Source organism: Oncorhynchus gorbuscha, unplaced genomic scaffold, assembly GCF_021184085.1.
Source record: "Oncorhynchus gorbuscha isolate QuinsamMale2020 ecotype Even-year unplaced genomic scaffold, OgorEven_v1.0 Un_scaffold_551, whole genome shotgun sequence".
NCBI lineage: Eukaryota > Metazoa > Chordata > Actinopteri > Salmoniformes > Salmonidae > Oncorhynchus > Oncorhynchus gorbuscha.
Genome location: NW_025745380.1, coordinates 153880 through 181610, shown reverse-complemented (window position 1 = coordinate 181610; position 27731 = coordinate 153880). Strand labels below are relative to the sequence as shown.

Below are 27731 nucleotides of genomic sequence, written 5' to 3'. Positions count from 1 at the left end.
TATCTTAGAGATAAAGACTACACACAGGTCACGGGCTAGTCTGGCTTCCTGTATCTTAGAGATAAAGACTACACACAGGTCACAGGCTAGTTTGGCTTCCAGACAACATCAACAGGATAACATGATAACCAGACAACATCAACAGGATAACAGACAACATCAACAGGATAACAGGATAACCAGACAACATCAACAGGATAACAGGATAACCAGACAACATCAACAGGATAACCAGACAACATCAACAGGATAACAGGATAACCAGACAACATCAACAGGATAACAGGATAACCAGACAACATCAACAGGATAACCAGACAACATCAACAGGATAACAGGATAACCAGACAACATCAACAGGATAACCAGACAACATCAACAGGATAACAGGATAACCAGACAACATCAACAGGATAACCAGACAACATCAACAGGATAACCAGACAACATCAACAGGATAACAGGATAACCAGACAACATCAACAGGATAACCAGACAACATCAACAGGATAACCAGACAACATCAACAGGATAACAGGATAACCAGACAACATCAACAGGATAACAGGATAACCAGACAACATCAACAGGATAACCAGACAACATCAACAGGATAACCAGACAACATCAACAGGATAACCAGACAACATCAACAGGATAACAGGATAACCAGACAACATCAACAGGATAACCAGACAACATCAACAGGATAACCAGACAACATCAACAGGATAACCAGACAACATCAACAGGATAACAGGATAACCAGACAACATCAACATGATAACAGGATAACCAGACAACATCAACAGGATAACATGATAACCAGACAACATCAAAAGGATAACAGGATAACCAGACAACATCAACAGGATAACAGGATAACCAGACAACATCAACAGGATAACAGGATAACCAGACAACATCAACAGGATAACCAGACAACATCAACAGGATAACCAGACAACATCAACAGGATAACAGGATAACCAGACAACATCAACAGGATAACCAGACAACATCAACAGGATAACCAGACAACATCAACAGGATAACAGGATAACCAGACAACATCAACAGGATAACCAGACAACATCAACAGGATAACCAGACAACATCAACAGGATAACCAGACAACATCAACAGGATAACCAGACAACATCAACAGGATAACCAGACAACATCAACAGGATAACAGGATAACCAGACAACATCAGGATAACAGGATAACCAGACAACATCAACAGGATAACCAGACAACATCAACAGGATAACCAGACAACATCAACAGGATAACCAGACAACATCAACAGGATAACAGGATAACCAGACAACATCAACAGGATAACCAGACAACATCAACAGGATAACAGGATAACCAGACAACATCAACAGGATAACAGGATAACCAGACAACATCAACAGGATAACCAGACAACATCAACAGGATAACCAGACAACATCGGAAGACAGAGAGAGAGAGAGGAGACTGGAAGATTGTAACCTGTTTGGTCAGCTTGCGTAGTTGATCTGTCAACTTGGCGTTCATCTCATCAAACTTCCTGAAGGCCTGCGTTGGTCAAACACAACAGAGACATGATCAGAGACAGGAATATTTACCTCATAATATACAAAGAGCAGCAACAATGACACAGGACTTTAACGTCTCTGCAATGTAGAGGACTGGTTCATTACATTGTGGAACATTCAGGTCACTGGCTAAAACATGAGACATATGTGTGTAGTAGTGGTGTGTTTAATGCTACAGATGGTTTATGCTAGTAGAGAATGATTAGTACTAGAGAGTAGGTAGTATAGAGTGATTAGTACTAGGTAATGGGTAGTAGAGAATGATTAGTACTAGGTAGTAGGTAGTATAGTGATCAGTACTAGAGAGTAGGTAGTATAGAGTGATTAGTACTAGACAGTAGGTAGTATAGAGTGATTAGTACTAGAGAGTAGGTAGTATAGTGATTAGTACTAGGTAGTAGGTAGTATAGTGATCAGTAATAGAGAGTAGGTAGTATAGAGTGATTAGTACTAGACAGTAGGTAGTACACAGTTATTAGTACTAGGTAGTAGGTAGTATGGAGTGATTAGTACTAGAGAGTAGGTAGTATAGAGTGATTAGTACTAGACAGTAGGTAGTACACAGTTATTAGTACTAGTAGGCAGTAGGTAGTATAGGGTGATTAGTACTAGAGAGTAGGTAGTATAGTGATTAGTACTAGAGAGTAGGTAGTATAGAGTGATTAGTACTAGAGAGTAGGTAGTATAGAGTGATTAGTACTAGAGAGTAGGTAGTATAGAGTGATTAGTACTAGACAGTAGGTAGTACACAGTTATTAGTACTAGTAGGCAGTAGGTAGTATAGGGTGATTAGTACTAGAGAGTAGTTAGTATAGTGATTAGTACTAGAGAGTAGGTAGTATAGAGTGATTAGTACTAGAGAGTAGGTAGTATAGAGTGATTAGTACTAGAGAGTAGGTAGTATAGAGTGATTAGTACTAGACAGTAGGTAGTATAGTGATTAGTACTAGAGAGTAGGTAGTATAGAGTGATTAGTACTAGACAGTAGGTAGTACACAGTTATTAGTACTAGTAGGCAGTAAGTTGTATACAGTGATTAGTACTAGACAGTAGGTAGTATAGAGTGATTAGTACTAGGTAGTAGGTTGTATACAGTGATTAGTACTAGGTAGTAGGTAGTATAGATTGATTAGTACTAGGTAGTAGGGAATATGGGGTGATTAGTGCTAGGTAGTAGGTAGTATAGTGATTAGTACTAGGCGGTAGGGTGTATGGGGTGATTATTACTAGGTAGTAGGGAGCATGGGGTGATTAGTACTAGGTAGTAGATAGTATATAGTGATTAGTACTAGGCAGTAGGGAGTATGGGGTGATTATTACTAGGTAGTAGGTTGTATACAGTTATTAGTATTAGGTAGTATAGGGTGATTATTACTAGAGAGTAGGTAGTATAGAGTGATTAGTACTAGGTAGTAGGTTGTATACAGTTATTAGTATTAGGTAGTAGGTAGTATAGGGTGATTATTACTAGAGAGTAGGTAGTATAACGTGATTAGTACTAGGTAGTAGGCAGTATAGTGATTAGTACTAGGTAGTAGGTAGTATAGTGATTAGTACTAGGCAGTAGGTAGTATAGGGTGATTAGTACTAGGTAGTAGGCAGTATAGTGATTAGTACTAGACAGTAGGTAGTGCACAGTTATTAGTACTAGGTCATATGGAGTATGGGGTGATTAGTACTAGGTAGTAGGGAGTATAGTGATAGAACTAGGTAGTAGGTAGTATGGGGTGATTATTACTAGAGAGTAGGTAGTATAAAGTGGTTAGTACTAGGTAGTAGGTAGTATAGTGATTAGAACTAGGTAGTAGGTAGTATAGTGATTAGTACTAGGTAGTAGGTAGTATAGAGTGATTAGTACTAGGTAGTAGGTAATATAGAGTGATTAGTACTAGGTAGTATAGTGATTAGTACTAGGTAGTAGGTAGTATAGAGTGATTAGTACTAGGTAGTAGGTAGTATAGTGATTAGTACTAGGTAGTAGGTAGTATAGTGATTAGAACTAGGTAGTAGGTAGTATAGGGTGATTAGTACTAGGTAGTAGGTAATATAGAGAGATTAGTACTAGGTAGTATAGTGATTAGTACTAGGTAGTAGGTAGTATAGAGTGATTAGTACTAGGTAGTAGGTAGTATAGAGTGATTAGTACTAGGTAGTAGGTAGTATATAGTGATTAGTACTAGTAGTAGGTAGTATAGTGATTAGTACTAGGCAGTAGGTAGTATAGAGTGATTAGTACATTTACACATTTAAGTCATTTAGCAGACGCTCTTATCCAGAGCGACTTACAAATTGGTGCATTCACCTTATGACATCCAGTGGAACAGTCACTTTACAATAGTGCATCTAAATCTTAAAGGGGGGGTGAGAGGGAATACTTATCCTATCCTAGGTATTCCTTAAAGAGGTGGGGTAGTACTAGGTAGTAGGTAGTATAGTGATTAGAACTAGGTAGTAGGTAGTATAAAGTGATTACTACTAGGTAGTAGGTGGTACAGGGTGATTATTACTAGAGAGTGGGTAGTATAGGGTGATTAGTACTAGGTAGTAGGTGGTACAGGGTGATTATTACTAGAGAGTAGGTAGTATAGAGTGATTAGTACTAGGTAGTAGGTGGTACAGGGTGATTAGTACTAGGTAGTAGGTGGTACAGGGTGATTCTTACGAGGTAGTAGATAGTATAGAGTGATTAGTACTAGGTAGTAGGTAGTATGGGGTGATTAGTACTAGGTAGTAGGTAGTATAAAGTGATTAGTACTAGGTAGTAGGTAGTATGGGGTGATTAGTACTAGGTAGTAGGTAGTATAAAGTGATTAGTACTAGGTAGTAGGTAGTATGGAGTGATTAGTACTAGGTAGTAGGTGGTATAGAGTGATTAGTACTAGGTAGTAGGTAGTATAGAGTGATTAGTACTAGGTAGTAGGGGGTGATTAGTACTAGGTAGTAGGTAGTATAGAGTGATTAGTACTAGGTAGTAGGTGGTATAAAGTGATTAGTACTAGGTAGTATGGGGTGATTAGTACTAGGTAGTAGGTAGTATAAAGTGATTAGTACTAGGTAGTAGGTAGTATAGAGTGATTAGTACTAGGTAGTAGGTGGTATAGAGTGATTAGTACTAGGTAGTAGGTAGTATGGGGTGATTAGTACTAGGTAGTAGGTAGTATAAAGTGATTAGTACTAGGTAGTAGGTAGTATAGAGTGATTAGTACTAGGTAGTAGGTAGTATAGTGTGATTAGTACTAGGTAGTAGGTAGTATAGAGTGATTAGTACTAGGTAGTAGGTAGTATAGAGTGATTAGTACTAGGTAGTAGGTAGTATAGAGTGATTAGTACTAGGTAGTAGGTGGTACAGGGTGATTAGTACTAGGTAGTAGGTGGTATAGAGTGATTAGTACTAGGTAGTAGGTGGTACAGTGTGATTAGTACTAGGTAGTAGGTGGTATAGAGTGATTAGTACTAGGTAGTAGGTAGTATAGAGTGATTAGTACTAGGTAGTATAGAGTGATTAGTACTAGGTAGTAGGTAGTATAGTGTGATTAGTACTAGGTAGTAGGTAGTACAGGGTGATTAGTACTAGGTAGTAGGTAGTATAGAGTGATTAGTACTAGGTAGTAGGTGGTATAGAGTGATTAGTACTAGGTAGTAGGTGGTACAGGGTGATTAGTACTAGGTAGTAGGTGGTATAGAGTGATTAGTACTAGGTAGTAGGTGGTATGGGGTGATTAGTACTAGGTAGTAAGGGGTGATTAGTACTAGGTAGTAGGTAGTATAGAGTGATTAGTACTAGGTAGTAGGTGGTACAGGGTGATTAGTACTAGGTAGTAGGTGGTATAGAGTGATTAGTACTAGGTAGTAGGTGGTATGGGGTGATTAGTACTAGGTAGTAGCGGGTGATTAGTACTAGGTAGTAGGTAGTATAGAGTGATTAGTACTAGGTAGTAGGTAGTATAGAGTGATTAGTACTAGGTAGTATAGAGTGATTAGTACTAGGTAGGTAGTATAGTGATTAGTACTAGGTAGGTAGTATAGAGTGATTAGTACTAGGTAGTAGGTGGTATAGAGTGATTAGTACTAGGTAGTAGGTAGTTTAGAGTGATTAGTACTAGGTAGTAGGTAGTATAGAGTGATTAGTACTAGGTAGTAGGTAGTATGGAGTGATTAGTACTAGGTAGTAGGTAGTATAGAGTGATTAGTACTAGGTAGTAGGTAGTATAGAGTGATTAGTACTAGGTAGTAGGTAGTATAGAGTGATTAGTACTAGGTAGTAGGGAGTGATTAGTACTAGGTAGTAGGTAGTATGGGGTGATTAGTACTAGGTAGTAGGTAGTATAGAGTGATTAGTACTAGGTAGTAGGTAGTAGGGGGTGATTAGTACTAGGTAGTAGGTAGTATGGAGTGATTAGTACTAGGTAATAGGTAGTATAGAGTGATTAGTACTAGGTAGTAGGTAGTATAGAGTGATTAGTACTAGGTAGTAGGTAGTATGGAGTGATTAGTACTAGGTAGTAGGTAGTATAGAGTGATTAGTACTAGGTAGTAGGAGTATAGAGTGATTAGTACTAGGTAGTAGGTAGTATAGAGTGATTAGTACTAGGTAGTAGGTAGTATAGAGTGATTAGTACTAGGTAGTATCTGTCTCCTCACCACGCGCTCTCACCACTGGTGTCCCCCAGGGCTCTGTTCTTGGCCCTCTCCTATTCTCGCTATACACCAAGTCACTTGGCTCTGTCATAACCTCACATGGTCTCTCTTATCATTGCTATGCAGACGACACACAATTAATTCTGATGACCAGGTATCGCATCTCTGCATGTCTGGCAGACATATCAGTGTGGATGACGGATCACCACCTAGCTGAACCTCGGCAAGACGGAGCTGCTCTTCCTAGGGAAGGACTGCCCGTTCCATGATCTCGCCATCACGGTTGACAACTCCATTGTGTCCTCCTCCCAGAGCGCCAAGAACCTTGGCGTGATCCTGGACAACACCCTGTCGGTCAACTAACATCAAGGCGGTGGCCCGTTCCTGTAGGTTCATGCTCTACAACATCCGCAGAGTGACCCTGCCTCACACAGGAAGCGGCGCAGGTCCTAATCCAGGCACTTGTCATCTCCCGTCTGGATTACTGCAACTAGCTGTTGGCTGGGCTCCCTGCCTGTGCCATTAAACCCCTTCAACTCATCCAGAAGGCAGCCCGTCTGGTGTTCAACCTTCCCAAGTTCTCTCACGTCACCCCGCTCCTCCGTTCTCTCCACTGGCTTCCAGTTGAAGCTCGCATCCGGTACAAGACCATGGTGCTTGTACGGAGCTGTGAGGGGAACGGCACCTCAGTACCTCCAGGCTCTGATCAGGCCCTACACCCAAACAAGGGCACTGGTTCATCCACCTCTGGCCTGCTCGCCTCCCTACCACTGAGGAAGTACAGCTCCCGTCAGCCCAGTCAAAACTGATTCGCTGCCCTGGCCCCCCAATGGTGGAACAAACTCCCTCACGACGCCAGGACAGCGGAGTCAATCACCACCTTCCGGAGACACCTGAAACCCCACCTCTTTAAGGAATACCTAGGATAGGTTAGAGTAATCCCTCTCACCCCACCCCCTAAGTTTTAGATGCACTATTGTTAAGTGACTGTCCCACTGGATGTCATAAGGTGAATGCACCAATTTGTAAGTCGCTCTGGATAAGAGCGTCTGCTAAATGACTTAAATGTAAATGTAAATGTAGTAGGTAGTATGGAGTGATTAGTACTAGGTAGTAGGTAGTATAGAGTGATTAGTACTAGGTAGTAGGTAGTATAGAGTGATTAGTACTAGGTAGTAGGTAGTATGGAGTGATTCGTACTAGGTAGTAGGTAGTATAGAGTGATTAGTACTAGGTAGTAGGTAGTATAGTGATTAGTACTAGGTAGTAGGTAGTATAGAGTGATTAGTACTAGGTAGTAGGTAGTATAGAGTGATTAGTACTAGGTAGTATAGAGTGATTAGTACTAGGTAGTAGGTAGTATAGAGTGATTAGTACTAGGCAGTAGGTGGTATAGAGTGATTAGTACTAGGTAGTAGGTAGTTTAGAGTGATTAGTACTAGGTAGTAGGTAGTATAGAGTGATTAGTACTAGGTAGTAGGTAGTAGGGGGTGATTAGTACTAGGTAGTAGGTAGTATGGAGTGATTAGTACTAGGTAATATGTAGTATAGAGTGATTAGTACTAGGTAGTAGGTAGTATAGAGTGATTAGTACTAGGTAGTAGGTAGTATGGAGTGATTAGTACTAGGTAGTAGGTAGTATAGAGTGATTAGTACTAGGTAGTAGGTAGTATAGAGTGATTAGTACTAGGTAGTAGGTAGTATAGAGTGATTAGTACTAGGTAGTAGGTAGTATAGAGTGATTAGTACTAGGTAGTAGGTAGTATGGAGTGATTAGTACTAGGTAGTAGGTAGTATAGAGTGATTAGTACTAGGTAGTAGGTAGTATAGAGTGATTAGTACTAGGTAGTAGGTAGTATGGAGTGATTCGTACTAGGTAGTAGGTAGTATAGAGTGATTAGTACTAGGTAGTAGGTAGTATGGAGTGATTAGTACTAGGTAGTAGGTAGTATAGAGTGATTAGTACTAGGTAGTAGGTAGTATAGAGTGATTAGTACTAGGTAGTAGGTAGTATAGAGTGATTAGTACTAGGCAGTAGGTAGTATGGGGTGATTAGTACTAGGTAGTAGGTAGTATGGGGTGATTAGTACTAGGTAGTAGGTAGTATAGAGTGATTAGTACTAGGTAGTAGGTAGTAGGGGGTGATTAGTACTAGGTAGTAGGTAGTATGGAGTGATTAGTACTAGGTAATAGGTAGTATAGAGTGATTAGTACTAGGTAGTAGGTAGTATAGAGTGATTAGTACTAGGTAGTAGGTAGTATGGAGTGATTAGTACTAGGTAGTAGGTAGTATAGAGTGATTAGTACTAGGTAGTAGGAGTATAGAGTGATTAGTACTAGGTAGTAGGTAGTATAGAGTGATTAGTACTAGGTAGTAGGTAGTATAGAGTGATTAGTACTAGGTAGTAGGTAGTATGGAGTGATTAGTACTAGGTAGTAGGTAGTATAGAGTGATTAGTACTAGGTAGTAGGTAGTATAGAGTGATTAGTACTAGGTAGTAGGTAGTATGGAGTGATTAGTACTAGGTAGTAGGTAGTATAGAGTGATTAGTACTAGGTAGTAGGTAGTATAGTGATTAGTACTAGGTAGTAGGTAGTATAGAGTGATTAGTACTAGGTAGTAGGTAGTATAGAGTGATTAGTACTAGGTAGTATAGAGTGATTAGTACTAGGTAGTAGGTAGTATAGAGTGATTAGTACTAGGCAGTAGGTGGTATAGAGTGATTAGTACTAGGTAGTAGGTAGTTTAGAGTGATTAGTACTAGGTAGTAGGTAGTATAGAGTGATTAGTACTAGGTAGTAGGTAGTAGGGGGTGATTAGTACTAGGTAGTAGGTAGTATGGAGTGATTAGTACTAGGTAATATGTAGTATAGAGTGATTAGTACTAGGTAGTAGGTAGTATAGAGTGATTAGTACTAGGTAGTAGGTAGTATGGAGTGATTAGTACTAGGTAGTAGGTAGTATAGAGTGATTAGTACTAGGTAGTAGGTAGTATAGAGTGATTAGTACTAGGTAGTAGGTAGTATAGAGTGATTAGTACTAGGTAGTAGGTAGTATAGAGTGATTAGTACTAGGTAGTAGGTAGTATGGAGTGATTAGTACTAGGTAGTAGGTAGTATAGAGTGATTAGTACTAGGTAGTAGGTAGTATAGAGTGATTAGTACTAGGTAGTAGGTAGTATGGAGTGATTCGTACTAGGTAGTAGGTAGTATAGAGTGATTAGTACTAGGTAGTAGGTAGTATAGTGATTAGTACTAGGTAGTAGGTAGTATGGAGTGATTCGTACTAGGTAGTAGGTGGTATAGAGTGATTAGTACTAGGTAGTAGGTAGTATAGAGTGATTAGTACTAGGTAGTAGGTAGTATAGAGTGATTAGTACTAGGTAGTAGGTAGTATAGAGTGATTAGTACTAGGTAGTAGGTAGTATAGTGATTAGTACTAGGTAGTAGGTGGTATAGAGTGATTAGTACTAGGTAGTAGGTGGTATGGAGTGATTAGTACTAGGTAGTAGGTAGTATAGAGTGATTAGTACTAGGTAGTAGGTAGTATAGAGTGATTAGTACTAGGTAGTAGGTAGTATAGAGTGATTAGTACTAGGTAGTAGGTAGTATAGAGTGATTAGTACTAGGTAGTAGGTAGTATAGAGTGATTAGTACTAGGTAGTAGGTAGTATAGAGTGATTAGTACTAGGTAGTAGGTAGTATAGTGAGATTAGTACTAGGTAGTAGGTAGTATAGAGTGATTAGTACTAGGTAGTAGGTGGTATAGTGATTAGTACTAGGTAGTAGGTGGTATAGTGATTAGTACTAGGTAGTAGGTAGTATAGAGTGATTAGTACTAGGTAGTAGGTAGTATAGTGATTAGTACTAGGTAGTAGGTGGTATGGAGTGATTAGTACTAGGTAGTAGGTAGTATAGAGTGATTAGTACTAGGTAGTAGGTGGTATAGAGTGATTAGTACTAGGTAGTAGGTAGTATAGAGTGATTAGTACTAGGTAGTAGGTAGTATATAGAGTGATTAGTACTAGGTAGTAGGTAGTATAGAGTGATTAGTACTAGGTAGTAGGTGGTATAGAGTGATTAGTACTAGGTAGTAGGTAGTATAGAGTGATTAGTACTAGGTAGTAGGTAGTATAGAGTGATTAGTACTAGGTAGTAGGTAGTATAGAGTGATTAGTACTAGGTAGTAGGTAGTATAGAGTGATTAGTACTAGGTAGTAGGTAGTATAGAGTGATTAGTACTAGGTAGTAGGTAGTATAGTGATTAGTACTAGGTAGTAGGTAGTATGGAGTGATTCGTACTAGGTAGTAGGTGGTATAGAGTGATTAGTACTAGGTAGTAGGTAGTATAGAGTGATTAGTACTAGGTAGTAGGTAGTATAGAGTGATTAGTACTAGGTAGTAGGTAGTATAGAGTGATTAGTACTAGGTAGTAGGTAGTATAGAGTGATTTGTACTAGGTAGTAGGTAGTATAGAGTGATTAGTACTAGGTAGTAGGTAGTATAGAGTGATTAGTACTAGGTAGTAGGTAGTATAGAGTGATTAGTACTAGGTAGTAGGTGGTATAGAGTGATTAGTACTAGGTAGTAGGTAGTATAGAGTGATTAGTACTAGGTAGTAGGTAGTATAGAGTGATTAGTACTAGGTAGTAGGTAGTATAGAGTGATTAGTACTAGGTAGTATAGAGTGATTAGTACTAGGTAGTAGGTAGTATAGAGTGATTAGTACTAGGCAGTAGGTGGTATAGAGTGATTAGTACTAGGTAGTAGGTAGTTTAGAGTGATTAGTACTAGGTAGTAGGTAGTATAGAGTGATTAGTACTAGGTAGTAGGTAGTATGGAGTGATTAGTACTAGGTAGTAGGTAGTATAGAGTGATTAGTACTAGGTAGTAGGTAGTATAGAGTGATTAGTACTAGGTAGTAGGTAGTATAGAGTGATTAGTACTAGGTAGTAGGGGGTGATTAGTACTAGGTAGTAGGTAGTATGGGGTGATTAGTACTAGGTAGTAGGTAGTATAGAGTGATTAGTACTAGGTAGTAGGTAGTAGGGGGTGATTAGTACTAGGTAGTAGGTAGTATGGAGTGATTAGTACTAGGTAATAGGTAGTATAGAGTGATTAGTACTAGGTAGTAGGTAGTATAGAGTGATTAGTACTAGGTAGTAGGTAGTATGGAGTGATTAGTACTAGGTAGTAGGTAGTATAGAGTGATTAGTACTAGGTAGTAGGAGTATAGAGTGATTAGTACTAGGTAGTAGGTAGTATAGAGTGATTAGTACTAGGTAGTAGGTAGTATAGAGTGATTAGTACTAGGTAGTAGGTAGTAGGGGGTGATTAGTACTAGGTAGTAGGTAGTATGGAGTGATTAGTACTAGGTAATATGTAGTATAGAGTGATTAGTACTAGGTAGTAGGTAGTATAGAGTGATTAGTACTAGGTAGTAGGTAGTATGGAGTGATTAGTACTAGGTAGTAGGTAGTATAGAGTGATTAGTACTAGGTAGTAGGTAGTATAGAGTGATTAGTACTAGGTAGTAGGTAGTATAGAGTGATTAGTACTAGGTAGTAGGTAGTATAGAGTGATTAGTACTAGGTAGTAGGTAGTATGGAGTGATTAGTACTAGGTAGTAGGTAGTATAGAGTGATTAGTACTAGGTAGTATAGAGTGATTAGTACTAGGTAGTAGGTAGTATAGAGTGATTAGTACTAGGCAGTAGGTGGTATAGAGTGATTAGTACTAGGTAGTAGGTAGTTTAGAGTGATTAGTACTAGGTAGTAGGTAGTATAGAGTGATTAGTACTAGGTAGTAGGTAGTAGGGGGTGATTAGTACTAGGTAGTAGGTAGTATGGAGTGATTAGTACTAGGTAATATGTAGTATAGAGTGATTAGTACTAGGTAGTAGGTAGTATAGAGTGATTAGTACTAGGTAGTAGGTAGTATGGAGTGATTAGTACTAGGTAGTAGGTAGTATAGAGTGATTAGTACTAGGTAGTAGGTAGTATAGAGTGATTAGTACTAGGTAGTAGGTAGTATAGAGTGATTAGTACTAGGTAGTAGGTAGTATAGAGTGATTAGTACTAGGTAGTAGGTAGTATGGAGTGATTAGTACTAGGTAGTAGGTAGTATAGAGTGATTAGTACTAGGTAGTAGGTAGTATAGAGTGATTAGTACTAGGTAGTAGGTAGTATGGAGTGATTAGTACTAGGTAGTAGGTAGTATAGAGTGATTAGTACTAGGTAGTAGGTAGTATAGAGTGATTAGTACTAGGTAGTAGGTAGTATGGAGTGATTCGTACTAGGTAGTAGGTAGTATAGAGTGATTAGTACTAGGTAGTAGGTAGTATAGTGATTAGTACTAGGTAGTAGGTAGTATGGAGTGATTCGTACTAGGTAGTAGGTGGTATAGAGTGATTAGTACTAGGTAGTAGGTAGTATAGAGTGATTAGTACTAGGTAGTAGGTAGTATAGAGTGATTAGTACTAGGTAGTAGGTAGTATAGAGTGATTAGTACTAGGTAGTAGGTAGTATAGAGTGATTTGTACTAGGTAGTAGGTAGTATAGAGTGATTAGTACTAGGTAGTAGGTAGTATAGAGTGATTAGTACTAGGTAGTAGGTAGTATAGAGTGATTAGTACTAGGTAGTAGGTGGTATAGAGTGATTAGTACTAGGTAGTAGGTAGTATAGAGTGATTAGTACTAGGTAGTAGGTAGTATAGAGTGATTAGTACTAGGTAGTAGGTAGTATAGAGTGATTAGTACTAGGTAGTAGGTGGTATAGAGTGATTAGTACTAGGTAGTAGGTAGTATAGAGTGATTAGTACTAGGTAGTAGGTAGTATAGAGTGATTAGTACTAGGTAGTAGGTAGTATAGAGTGATTAGTACTAGGTAGTAGGTAGTATGGAGTGATTCGTACTAGGTAGTAGGTAGTATAGAGTGATTAGTACTAGGTAGTAGGTAGTATAGTGATTAGTACTAGGTAGTAGGTAGTATGGAGTGATTCGTACTAGGTAGTAGGTGGTATAGAGTGATTAGTACTAGGTAGTAGGTAGTATAGAGTGATTAGTACTAGGTAGTAGGTAGTATAGAGTGATTAGTACTAGGTAGTAGGTAGTATAGAGTGATTAGTACTAGGTAGTAGGTAGTATAGAGTGATTTGTACTAGGTAGTAGGTAGTATAGAGTGATTAGTACTAGGTAGTAGGTAGTATAGAGTGATTAGTACTAGGTAGTAGGTAGTATAGAGTGATTAGTACTAGGTAGTAGGTAGTATAGAGTGATTAGTACTAGGTAGTAGGTAGTATAGAGTGATTAGTACTAGGTAGTAGGTAGTATAGAGTGATTAGTACTAGGTAGTATGTAGTATAGTGATTAGTACTAGGTAGTAGGTGGTATGGAGTGATTAGTACTAGGTAGTAGGTAGTATAGTGATTAGTACTAGGTAGTAGGTAGTATAGTGATTAGTACTAGGTAGTAGGTAGTATAGGGTGATTAGTACTAGGTAGTAGGTAGTATAGTGATAGTACTAGGTAGTAGGTGGTATGGAGTGATTAGTACTAGGTAGTAGGTAGTATAGGGTGATTAGTACTAGGTAGTAGGTGGTATAGAGTGATTAGTACTAGGTAGTAGGTAGTATAGTGATTAGTACTAGGTAGTAGGTGGTACAGGGTGATTAGTACTAGGTAGTAGGTGGTATAGAGTGATTAGTACTAGGTAGTAGGTGGTACAGGGTGTAAATGGTGTGTCGTTTTGTCGTTACCTCCTCTGGAGCTGTCTGGCAGGTCAACATGGCGTCCAGAAACTCATACAGATACTGGAACGGTAGAGACCACATAGATCAACTGTTTATTACATAGCAGGAGAAGGAGGACCAGAAAATGAATTGGGGATGTGTAGCAAGAACAGGATTTATATAGAGGTCTTTCAATCTAGAACAGGATTTATATAGAGGTCTTTCAATCCAGAACAGGATTTATATAGAGGTCTTTCAATCTAGAACAGGATTTATATAGAGGTCTTTCAATCTAGAACAGGATTTATATAGAGGTCTTTCAATCACACAGGATTTATATAGAGGTCTTTCAATCTAGAACAGGATTTATATAGAGGTCTTTCAATCTAGAACAGGATTTATATAGAGGTCTTTCAATCACACAGGATTTATATAGAGGTCTTTCAATCTAGAACAGGATTTATATAGAGGTCTTTCAATCTAGAACAGGATTTATATAGAGGTCTTTCAATCACACAGGATTTATATAGAGGTCTTTCAATCTAGAACAGGATTTATATAGAGGTCTTTCAATCACACAGGATTTATATAGAGGTCTTTCAATCTAGAACAGGATTTATGTAGAGGTCTTTCAATCCAGAACAGGATTTATATAGAGGTCTTTCAATCTAGAACAGGATTTATATAGAGGTCTTTCAATCTAGAACAGGATTTATATAGAGGTCTTTCAATCCCACAGGATTTATATAGAGGTCTTTCAATCCAGAACAGGATTTATATAGAGGTCTTTCAATCCCACAGGATGTATGTAGAGGTCTTTCAATCCCACAGGATGTATGTAGAGGTCTTTCAATCCCACAGGATGTATGTAGAGGTCTTTCAATCCCACAGGATGTATGTAGAGGTCTATCAATCCAGAACAGGATTTATATAGAGGTCTTTCAATCCCACAGGATTTATGTAGAGGTCTTTCAATCCAGAACAGGATTTATATAGAGGTCTTTCAATCTAGAACAGGATTTATGTAGAGGTCTTTCAATCCAGAACAGGATTTATATAGAGGTCTTTCAATCCCACAGGATGTATGTAGAGGTCTATCAATCCAGAACAGGATTTATATAGAGGTCTTTCAATCCAGAACAGGATTTATATAGAGGTCTTTCAATCCCACAGGATTTATATAGAGGTCTTTCAATCCCACAGGATTTATGTAGAGGTCTTTCAATCCAGAACAGGATTTATATAGAGGTCTTTCAATCCCACAGGATTTATATAGAGGTCTTTCAATCCAGAACAGGATTTATATAGAGGTCTTTCAATCCCACAGGATTTATATAGAGGTCTTTCAATCCAGAACAGGATTTATATAGAGGTCTTTCAATCCCACAGGATTTATGTAGAGGTCTTTCAATCCCACATGATTTATGTAGAGGTCTTTCAATCCCACATGATTTATGTAGAGGTCTTTCAATCCCACATGATTTATGTAGAGGTCTTTCAATCCCACATGATTTATGTAGAGGTCTTTCAATCCCACATGATTTATGTAGAGGTCTTTCAATCCCACAGGATTTATGTAGAGGTCTTTCAATCCAGAACAGGATTTATATAGAGGTCTTTCAATCCCACAGGATGTATGTAGAGGTCTTTCAATCCAGAACAGGATTTATATAGAGGTCTTTCAATCCCACAGGATGTATGTAGAGGTCTTTCAATCCCACATGGAAAATGTAATGCGGACATCACTTCAGGGTCAGACTAACATGTATGCTTTTGTAGTAAACTATCCCTAGTGACTGACCGTAGGGATGTAGTATGAACCATATAGGACAATACAAGGGACCTGTGGTTCTTACCGGGGTGAGGAACTTGTAGGTGAGGTGTGCATTCTCTGCCATCACATCAGCAGCCAGATCAAAATACTGAGACAGAGAGAGAGAGTATAGTAGATATACAGTAGATTACAGTATAACAGTAGAGTACAGTATAACAGTAGGTGAGGTGTGCATTCTCTGCCATCACATCAGCAGCCAGATCAAAATACTGAGACAGAGACAGAGAGTATTGTAGATATACAGTAGTAGAGTACAGTAGAGTACAGTAGAGTACAGTATAACAGTAGAGTACAGTAGAGTACAGTAGAGTACAGTAGAGTACAGTATAACAGTATAATATATTAGACTACAGTATAATATAGTAGAGTACAGTATAATAGTATAATATATTAGACTACAGTATAATATAATATAGTAGAGTACAGTATAATAGTATAATATATTAGACTACAGTATAATATAATATAGTAGAGTACAGTATAATAGTATAATATATTAGACTACAGTATAATAGTATAATATAGTAGAGTACAGTAGAATAGTATAATATATTAGACTACAGTATAATAGTATAATATAGTAGAGTACAGTAGAATAGTATAATAGAGTAGAGTACAGTATAATAGTATAATATAGTAGAGTACAGTAGAGTATAGTATAATATAGTAGAGTACAGTATAATAGTATAATAGAGTAGAGATAGTATAATAGTATAATATAGTAGAGTACAGTATAATATATTAGACTACAGTATAATATAGTAGAGTACAGTATAATAGTATAATATAGTAGAGTACAGTAGAGTATAGTATAATATAGTAGAGTACAGTATAATAGTATAATATAGTAGAATACAGTATAATAGTATAATAGAGTAGAGTACTGTATAATAGTATAATAGAGTAGAGTACAGCAGAGTATAGTATAATATAGTAGAGTACTGTATAATAGAGTAGAGTGCAGTAGAGTATAGTATAATATAGTAGAGTATTGTATACTAGTATAATAGAGTAGAGTACAGTAGAGTATAGTAGAGTACTGTATAATATACTATAGTGCCGTAGAATACCCTACCTCATATTTGCAGTATAGTATAGTATAATATAGTAGAGTACCGTATAATAGTATAATATACTATAGTACCGTAGAATAACCTACCTCATATTTGCAGTATAGTATAATATAGTACTGTATAATAGTATAATAGAGTAGAGTACAGTAGAGTATAGTATAATATAGTAGAGTACTGTATAATAGTACAATAGAGTAGAGTGCAGTAGAGTATAGTATAATATAGTAGAGTACCGTATAATAGTATAATATACTATAGTACCGTAGAATAACCTACCTCATATTTGCAGTATAGTATAATATAGTACTGTATAATAGTATAATAGAGTAGAGTACAGTAGAGTATAGTATAATATAGTAGAGTACTGTATAATAGTACAATAGAGTAGAGTGCAGTAGAGTATAGTATAATATAGTAGAGTACTGTATAATAGAGTAGAGTGCAGTAGAGTATAGTATAATATAGTAGAGTACTGTATAATAGTATAATAGAGTAGAGTGCAGTAGAGTATAGTATAATAGAGTAGAGTACAGTAGAGTATAGTAGAGTACTGTATAATATACTATAGTACCGTAGAATACCCTACCTCATATTTACAGTATAGTATAGTATAATATAGTAGAGTACTGTATAATAGTATAATATACTATAGTACTGTAGAATAACCTACCTCATATTTGCAGTATAGTATAATATAGTACTGTATAATAGTATAATAGAGTAGAGTATAGTATAATATAGTAGAATACCCTACCTCATATTTGCAGTATAGTATAATATAGTACTGTATAATAGTATAATAGAGTAGAGTAGAGTAGAGTATAGTATAATATAGTAGAATACCCTACCTCATATTTGCAGTATAGTATAATATAGTACTGTATAATAGTATAATAGAGTAGAGTACAGTAGAGTATAGTATAATATAGTAGAATACCCTACCTCATATTTGCAGTATAGTATACTATAGTACTGTATAATAGTATAATAGAGTAGAGTACAGTAGAGTATAATATAGTAGAATACCCTACCTCATATTTGCAGTATAGTATAATATAGTACTGTATAATAGTATAATAGAGTAGAGTACAGTAGAGTATAGTAGAATACCCTACCTCATATTTGCAGTATAGTATAATATAGTACTGTATAATACGGAGCTGTGAGGGGAACGGCACCTCAGTACCTCCAGGCTCTGATCAGGCCCTACACCCAAACAAGGGCACTGCGTTCATCCACCTCTGGCCTGCTCGCCTCCCTACCACTGAGGAAGTACAGCTCCCGCTCAGCCCAGTCAAAACTGTTCGCTGCCCTGGCCCCCCAATGGTGGAACAAACTCCCTCACGACGCCAGGACAGCGGAGTCAATCACCACCTTCCGGAGACACCTGAAACCCCACCTCTTTAAGGAATACCTAGGATAGGTTAAGTAATCCCTCTCACCCCACCCCCCCTAAGTTTTAGATGCACTATTGTTAAGTGACTGTCCCACTGGATGTCATAAGGTGAATGCACCAATTTGTAAGTCGCTCTGGATAAGAGCGTCTGCTAAATGACTTAAATGTAATGTAAATGTAAATGTAGTATAATAGAGTACAGTAGAGTATAATATAGTAGAATACCCTACCTCATATTTGCAGTATAGTATAATATAGTACTGTATAATAGTATAATAGAGTACAGTAGAGTATAATATAGTAGAATACCCTACCTCATATTTGCAGTATAGTATAATATAGTACTGTATAATAGTATAATAGAGTATAGTATAATATAGTAGAATACCCTACCTCATATTTGCAGTATAGTATAATATAGTACTGTATAATAGTATAATAGAGTAGAGTACAGTAGAGTATAGTATAATATAGTAGAATACCCTACCTCATATTTGCAGTATAGTATAATATAGTACTGTATAATAGTATAATAGAGTAGAGTACAGTAGAGTATAATATAGTAGAATACCCTACCTCATATTTGCAGTATAGTATAATATAGTACTGTATAATAGTATAATAGAGTATAGTATAATATAGTAGAATACCCTACCTCATATTTGCAGTATAGTATAATATAGTACTGTATAATAGTATAATAGAGTAGAGTACAGTAGAGTATAGTATAATATAGTAGAATACCCTACCTCATATTTGCAGTATAGTATAATATAGTACTGTATAATAGTATAATAGAGTAGAGTACAGTAGAGTATAATATAGTAGAATACCCTACCTCATATTTGCAGTATAGTATAATATAGTACTGTATAATAGTATAATAGAGTAGAGTACAGTAGAGTATAGTATAGTAGAATACCCTACCTCATATTTGCAGTATAGTATAATATAGTACTGTATAATAGTATAATAGAGTAGAGTACAGTAGAGTATAGTATAATATAGTAGAATACCCTACCTCATATTTGCAGTATAGTAGCAGCAGGTTTCCGAAGGTGACCGGGGGGAAGGGGATCTGCTGCAGGAGGAAGGCCAGTTTCTCAAAACCCTCCGATGGCTTCTTATTCATGTTCATCAGGGCCTGGTTGTGGAGTGTCACTGGATCCAGCTCCTACAAGACAACAGACATGTGGAAATAACTATTTGTTCTTTAACTAACTTGCCTAGTTAAATACAGGATCAAATAAAACCAATTTAAATGGATATTTCATTGTCCATTGGTTAGAAGGAGAATGTCTACACACACACACACACACACACACACACACACACACACACACACACACACACACACACACACACACACACACACACACACACACACACACACACACACACACACACACACACACACAACAGCTTTCTGTCTGACAGAGTGCTCCTGGTCCCCTGATCCCCAAACCCCCGAGCTGACAAGGTACAAATCTGTCGTTCTGCCCCTGAACAGGCAGTTAACCCACTGTTCCCAGAATATGTTCTTAACTGACTTGCCTGGTTAAATAAAGGTAAAATAAAAAATAAAAATAATAGATGGTCACTAGAGGGCAGCACCCACTGAGCCACAGATAGAGATGTACCTTACAGCATTCACTGTCTCCAACCTACATGAGTGGTAAGGGCTGACATACACACAAGTACACACACACACACACACACACACACACACACACACACACACACACACACACACACACACACACACACACACACACACACACACACACACACACACACACACACACACACACACACACACACACACACACACACAGTACCTCCTCTGATCTGGGAGGCATGTCAGTCAAGGCCTCCTGAGCTGCATCGCCTGCAGACAGACAGACAGACAGACAGACAGACAGACAGACAGACAGACAGACAGACAGACAGACAGACAGACAGACAGTAAAAAAAGTAAAAAATAGATAAGTTTTAAAAAATTGAAATAAAAGTAACAAGAAATTAAAGAGCAGCAGTAAAATAACAATAGCGAGGCTATATAATGTGCGGGGGCACCGGTTAGTCGAGGTAATTGAGGTGATATGTACATGTAGGTAGAGTTAAAGTGACTACGCATAGATTATAAACAGAGAGTACCAGCCTGGTATACTATGAGAACGGACAGTTTTTCAGCTGGTAATTTCTGACAGCCTGGTCACAGTACACCCCCTGGACAGAATGCTAGTCTATCACAGTACACCCCCTGGACAGAATGCTAGTCTATCACAGTACACACCCTGGACAGAATGCTAGTCTATCACAGTACACCCCCTGGACAGAATGCTAGTCTATCACAGTACACACCCTGGACAGAATGATAGTCTATCACAGTACACCCCCTGGACAGTACACCCTCTTAATGCTGAGAGTCAAGCAGAAAGTCAACCAGGTCCCATTTTTACAGTTTTTGTTACGACTCGGCCGGGGATTGAACTCCCAACCCTCCAATCTCAGGGCGGATACTCTAACCACAAGGCTGCTGAATGTACTCACAGTTTTTGAGCTGGTATTCTATAGCAGCCTTGAGGTTGAATCCTTCTATGAGGGCGGTCTCATGTAGGATCAGGGTGTTCCCAACACTCCTCACGTCAATGCCCTCTGTCGTCATGCCAACGCTCAGCTCTGGACGACGAGAACACGCACAGCACAGAGAGACACAGGATGGTCAGGGGAAAACATGGATGAGAAGGAGGGTCACTAAGGGAAAACCCCAACAGAGTGATCAGGTATCTAACTAAACAGGTGTGCTGTCATTTTAAAGCCGACCTGGATGTTCTCTGATCCCTCTCTCGATGATCTCTCCCATGAAGTTGAGGGCCTGACCATACTGTTTCATACTGTAGTAGCACAGACCTATGTTGTAGGACAGTTCTGAGACAGGAGGGAGGAGAGAGAGGCAGGGAGAGGAGGAGGGAATTAGTGGGGAGGGACAGGGAGATAGGGAGGGCGGAGAGGAGAGAGAGGGAGAGAGAGAAGGAGAGAATTAGGGGGAGAGGAGAGAGGGAGGGAGAGGAGGAGATAATTAGGGGGGAGAGGAGAGAGAGGGAGGGAGAGGAGGAGAGAATTAGGGGGAGAGGAGAGAGAGGGAGAGAGAGAAGGAGAGAATTAGGGGGAGAGGAGAGAGAGGGAGGGAGAGAAGGAGATAATTATGGGGGAGAGGAGAGAGAGGGAGGGAGAGGAGGAGAGAATTAGGGGGAGAGGAGAGAGAGGGAGGGAGAGGAGGAGAGAATTAGGGGGAGAAGAGAGAGAGGGAGGGAGAGGAGGAGAGAATTATGGGGGAGAGGAGAGAGAGGGATAGAGAGGAGGAGAGAATTAGGGGGGAGAAGAGAGAGAGGGAGGGAGAGGAGGAGAAAATTAGGGGGAGGAAGAGAGAGATTCAGCAAATGCAAGAGACTTTTAGGACAGGCAAAAGGTTAGACGTTTTCCTCTGTGTGCATGCAGTTACCTGGTTGGTAGCCCAGCACCTGCATGGCAGACATGAACTTCTTGCAAGCCTCCTCGTACTCCCCCTCCTTGTAGAGTAGACAGCCCATGTCCACGTCATAGTCTGGGTCGTCCTGGGGAAGCTGCTCTACCAGTGTCTGACAGGGAGAGGGTTCATAAAGGGCTTATAAGAGGTCATAAAGGGTTATAGGGAGTCATAAGGGCATATTAGTTGAGGACATTTGTTATAAGGGGTCACAAGGTTTTCTAAATGGATCAAAAACACTAACTAAGCAGTTATAAGAGGTTATATTAGGTTCTCCTGACCTCATGACATACAGTAACTACCAGGTTATATTAGGTTCTCCTGACCTCATGACATACAGTAACTACCAGGTTATATTAGGTTCTCCTGACCTCATGACATACAGTAACTACCAGGTTATATTAGGTTCTCCTGACATACAGTAACTACCAGGTTATATTAGGTTCTCCTGACATACAGTAACTACCAGGTTATATTAGGTTCTCCTGACCTCATGACATACAGTAACTACCAGGTTATATTAGGTTCTCCTGACCTCATGACATACAGTAACTACCAGGTTATATTAGGTTCTCCTGACCTCATGACATACAGTAACTACCATGTTATATTAGGTTCTCCTGACCTCATGACATACAGTAACTACCAGGTTATATTAGGTTCTCCTGACCTCATGACATACAGTAACTACCAGGTTATATTAGGTTCTCCTGACCTCATGACATACAGTAACTACCAGGTTATATTAGGTTCTCCTGACCTCATGACATACAGTAACTACCAGGTTATATTAGGTTCTCCTGACCTCATGACATACAGTAACTACCAGGTTATATTAGGTTCTCCTGACCTCATGACATACAGTAACTACCAGGTTATATTAGGTTCTCCTGATCTCATGACATACAGTAACTACCAGGTTATATTAGGTTCTCCTGACCTCATGACATACAGTAACTACCAGGTTATATTAGGTTCTCCTGACATACAGTAACTACCAGGTTATATTAGGTTCTCCTGACCTCATGACATACAGCACATATGTCAGAGTCAAGGCCCGCGGGCCACATCCGGCCCGCGAGAAGGTTTTTTACGGCCCCTGGGATGATCTTGATTTATTATTAGAACCGGCCCGCAGATCTTTTACACGCACCAATACTACATTTCCCACAATGCAACGGTGACGCACCGAGCAGTAGGCTGCTTCATTTCAATATTTATTGGCACAGCAGTTGTCAGCATCACAGTAAAATTAACTTTCAGATACCCATCAAAAATGGCAAAACGGAAGGTGGACACTGAGAACCGGGGGTTTCAAACAAGGTGGGAGTCGGAGTATTTGTTCACGGAGGTAGCTGGAAAACCTGTGTGTCTTCTGTGTGGAGAAAGTGTGGCGGTACTGAAAGAGTATAATCTGAGACGACATTATGAAACGAAACACGCGGACAAAAACAAGAATATGGACATGGAACAAAGGCTACAAAAGGCAGAGGAATTAAAACGAGGCCTCAAATCTCGACAGGCTCTGTTCAAAAAAGCCAAATCACAAGGCCAGGCTGCTGTCAAGGCCAGTTTTATTTTGGCAGAAGAGATCGCTAAATCAGCCCGGCCATTTACGGAGGGGGATTTCATCAAAAACTGCATGATTAAAGTTTGTGACGAAGTTTGCCCAGAAAAAGGCAACTCTTTTTAAATGTGAGTCTGAGCAGAAACACCATTGCCGAGAGAGTAGACCAGTTGTCCATCAATCTAAAAGAGCAGCTTGTGAAAAAGGGAAAAGATTTCATTGCATATTCCTTGGCTGTGGATGAGAGCACCGACATTTCTGACATTGCCCAGTTGTCAATTTTCATCCGCGGAGTGGACTCCAGCCTAAGCGTGACAGAGGAGTTTTTGGCTTTACGTCCTATGCATGGCACAACTACGGGGCATGATTTGTATGAAGAGGTGTCAAGATGTGTAAATGAGATGGAGCTGCCTTGGGAAAAACTCGTGGGTTTGACAACCGACGGAGCACCTGCGATGTGTGGACACAGGAGCGGATTGGTGTCGAAGATACGGGAAAAGATGCAAGAGGAAAACGCGACAGGTGAGCTGACAGCTTATCATTGTATCATACACCAGGAAGCGTTGTGCGGTAAAGCCTTGAAAATGGAGCATGTAATGAGCATCATCACGCGCACAGTTAACTTTATCAGAGCCAAAGGTTTGAATCACCGCCAGTTCAAGGCATTTCTGACGGAGTTAGAAACGGAGCATGGTGATTTGCCTTATCACACAGAGGTGCGATGGCTAAGCCAGGGAAAGGTGCTTCAAAGATGTTTCGAGCTTCGTGGAGGAGATTTGTCTGTTCTTGGACAGCAAAGGGAAAGACACAACACAACTCCGAGACGAAATGTTTCTGTGTGAAATGGCTTTTCTGTGTGACATTACGAGTCATCTGAATGCAATGAACTTGCAGCTGCAGGGTCGGGATCGTGTCATCTCTGATATGTACAGTACAGTGAAGGCATTTAAAACCAAACTGACTCTGTGGGAGACGCAGATGCGGAAAGAAAATTTGAGCCACTTTCCCAGCTGCCAGACCATGAAAGAGAAGCTCTCTACCAGTGCGTTCCCGAGCGCACAGTTGGCTGATAAAATAGGTATGCTTGCCGCTGACTTTCGACGCCGATTTGCTGACTTTGAAGCACAAAAAGCAGGTTGGAACTGCTCGGTAACCCATTTGCTGTTGACGTGGAAAGCTCACCACCAAACCTCCAAATGGAGTTGATTGACCTCCAATGCAATGATGCACTGAGGGCAAAATATGCGGCAGTGGGTGCTGCGGAGTTCGCCCGTTTCCTCCCGACACAATGCCCCAGCTGCGCATCCAGGCTGCTCAAACGTTGTCTATGTTTGGCAGCACATACCTGTGTGAACAACTGTTTTCTTTGATGAACTTGAACAAAACATCACACAGAAGTCGACTTACTGCTGAACACCTCCACTCAATTCTGAGGATTTCCTCAGCTCAGAGCCTTACCTCGAACATTGATGAACTTGTGGAAAAGATGGGACACCACCAAGTATCACCCTCAACCTCAAACAAGTGAACATTACTGTGCAATCACATATTTAGAGTTTTTACTCAGTTCAAGTTTAAAAGTTAAAGTTTAATATTTGTTTTCACTGCATGTTACTTCTCCTTAAACAAAGTGTTGTTTTTGATTAATAGATTTTTGCACTTTATTTTATTGTATTTCAATCCAATTATATTTTAAAAATATTTCAGTTGAGTGGATGATAGAAAATTGCTATTATTGTTTTTTTCTTTGAAGTAAATTTAGCCCACTTTTGCTAAAATAGAAAATATAGGCTACTGATGGTGCCTTGAATACCGGTTTCTTTCATTTAATGTTCATGTTATGGGGATTTTTATATAAAGGAAATTTGTCTTTTGTGTCTGTTGAAAATTAAAGATTACTGACAGAGCCATAAGAAAATATTGCTTTATTTATCTGATCATATTGGAATATATTTGTTAGGTTTTCAGTAGGTTCAATTAGGTTCACTAGACTATATGCGTCATTTAAAAAAATTTCAATGAACATTCGAACAGTCCGGCCCTCGGCTTGTAGCTAAATTTTTTATTTGGCCCTCCGTCCATTTGACTTTGACACCCCTGACATACAGTAACTACCAGGTTATATTAGGTTCTCCTGACCTCATGACATACAGTAACTACCAGGTTATATTAGGTTCTCCTGACATACAGTAACTACCAGGTTATATTAGGTTCTCCTGACCTCATGACATACAGTAACTACCAGGTTATATTAGGTTCTCCTGACATACAGTAACTACCAGGTTATATTAGGTTCTCCTGACATACAGTAACTACCAGGTTATATTAGGTTCTCCTGACCTCATGACATACAGTAACTACCAGGTTATATTAGGTTCTCCTGACCTCATGACATACAGTAACTACCAGGTTATATTAGGTTCTCCTGACCTCATGACATACAGTAACTACCAGGTTATATTAGGTTCTCCTGACCTCATGGCATACAGTAACTACCAGGTTATATTAGGTTCTCCTGACCTCATGACATACAGTAACTACCAGGTTATATTAGGTTCTCCTGATCTCATGACATACAGTAACTACCAGGTTATATTAGGTTCTCCTGACCTCATGACATACAGTAACTACCAGGTTATATTAGGTTCTCCTGACATACAGTAACTACCAGGTTATATTAGGTTCTCCTGATCTCATGACATACAGTAACTACCAGGTTATATTAGGTTCTCCTGACATACAGTAACTACCAGGTTATATTAGGTTCTCCTGACCTCATGACATACAGTAACTACCAGGTTATATTAGGTTCTCCTGACCTCATGACATACAGTAACTACCAGGTTATATTAGGTTCTCCTGACCTCATGACATATAGTAACTACCAGGTTATATTAGGTTCTCCTGACCTCATGACATACAGTAACTACCAGGTTATATTAGGTTCTCCTGACCTCATGACATACAGTAACTACCATGTTATATTAGGTTCTCCTGACATACAGTAACTACCAGGTTATATTAGGTTCTCCTGATCTCATGACATACAGTAGCTACCAGGTTATATTAGGTTCTCCTGACATACAGTATCTACCAGGTTATATTAGGTTCTCCTGACCTCATGACATACAGTAGCTACCAGGTTATATTAGGTTCTCCTGACCTCATGACATACAGTAACTAACTACCAGGTTATATTAGGTTCTCCTGACCTCATGACATACAGTAACTACCAGGTACATGATTATGGTCTTTAGTTCTGGTTCTAGTTCTGGTTCTAGTTCCAGTTCTGGTTTAGTTATGTTCTAGTTCTGGTTAAGGTATGGCTCTAGTTAAGTTCTGTTCAATTTCTGGTTAAGTTATGGTTCTAGTTCTGGTTCTAGTCAATGGTTCTAGTCAATGGCTCTAGTCATAGGTCTAGTCATAGGTCTAGTCATAGGTCTAGTTCAGGTTCTAGTCATGGTTTTAGTCATGGTTCTAGTCATGGTTCAATTGATGTTCTAGTCATGGTTCTAGTTCTAGTCATTGTTCTAGTTCAGGTTCAAGTCATGGTTCTAGTTCTGGTTCTAGTCATGGTTCAATTGATGTTCTAGTCATGGTTCTAGTTCTAGTTCAGGTTCTAGTCATGGTTCTAGTCATGGTTCTAGTTCTATTCATGGTTCTAGTCATGGTTCTAGTTCTGGTGCTAATTATGGTTCTAGTTATGGCCAAGTCCAGTATATGTCCAATACTAGTCTCTACTAACCTTCGCTCCAGAGTACTCCTCTTCTCCGTATTTGATGGATGCCTGCAGTTTGATCATCTGTGGGAGAGATGGACAGAACATGGGTCAGAAGAGAGAATATGGTTGAAGAACAGAATTATATCTCAGGGTGGTAAGATAACTCTACCTGGTAGTAAACATTATAACTCTACCTGGATGTAAACATTATAACTCTACCTGGTAGTAAACATTATAACTCTACCTGGTAGTAAACATTATAACTCTACCTGGTAGTAAACATTATAACTCTACCTGGTAGTAAACATTATAACACTACCTGGATGTAAACATTATAACTCTACCTGGTAGTAAACATTATAACTCTACCTGGTAGTAAACATTATAACTCTACCTGGTAGTAAACATTATAACTCTACCTGGATGTAAACATTATAACTCTACCTGGTAGTAAACATTATAACTCTACCTGGTAGTAAACATTATAACTCTACCTGGTAGTAAACATTATAACTCTACCTGGTAGTAAACATTATAACTCTACCTGGATGTAAACATTATAACTCTACCTGGTAGTAAACATTATAACTCTACCTGGTAGTAAACATTATAACTCTACCTGGTAGTAAACATTATAACTCTACCTGGTAGTAAA

The 27731-nt window shown here is 38.9% G+C and overlaps 1 pseudogene; it reads right to left on the bottom strand.

Annotated features, from left to right (window-relative positions):
• Positions 1-27731, bottom strand: part of LOC124018614 — a 53380-nt pseudogene that overhangs the window by 17963 nt on the left and 7686 nt on the right.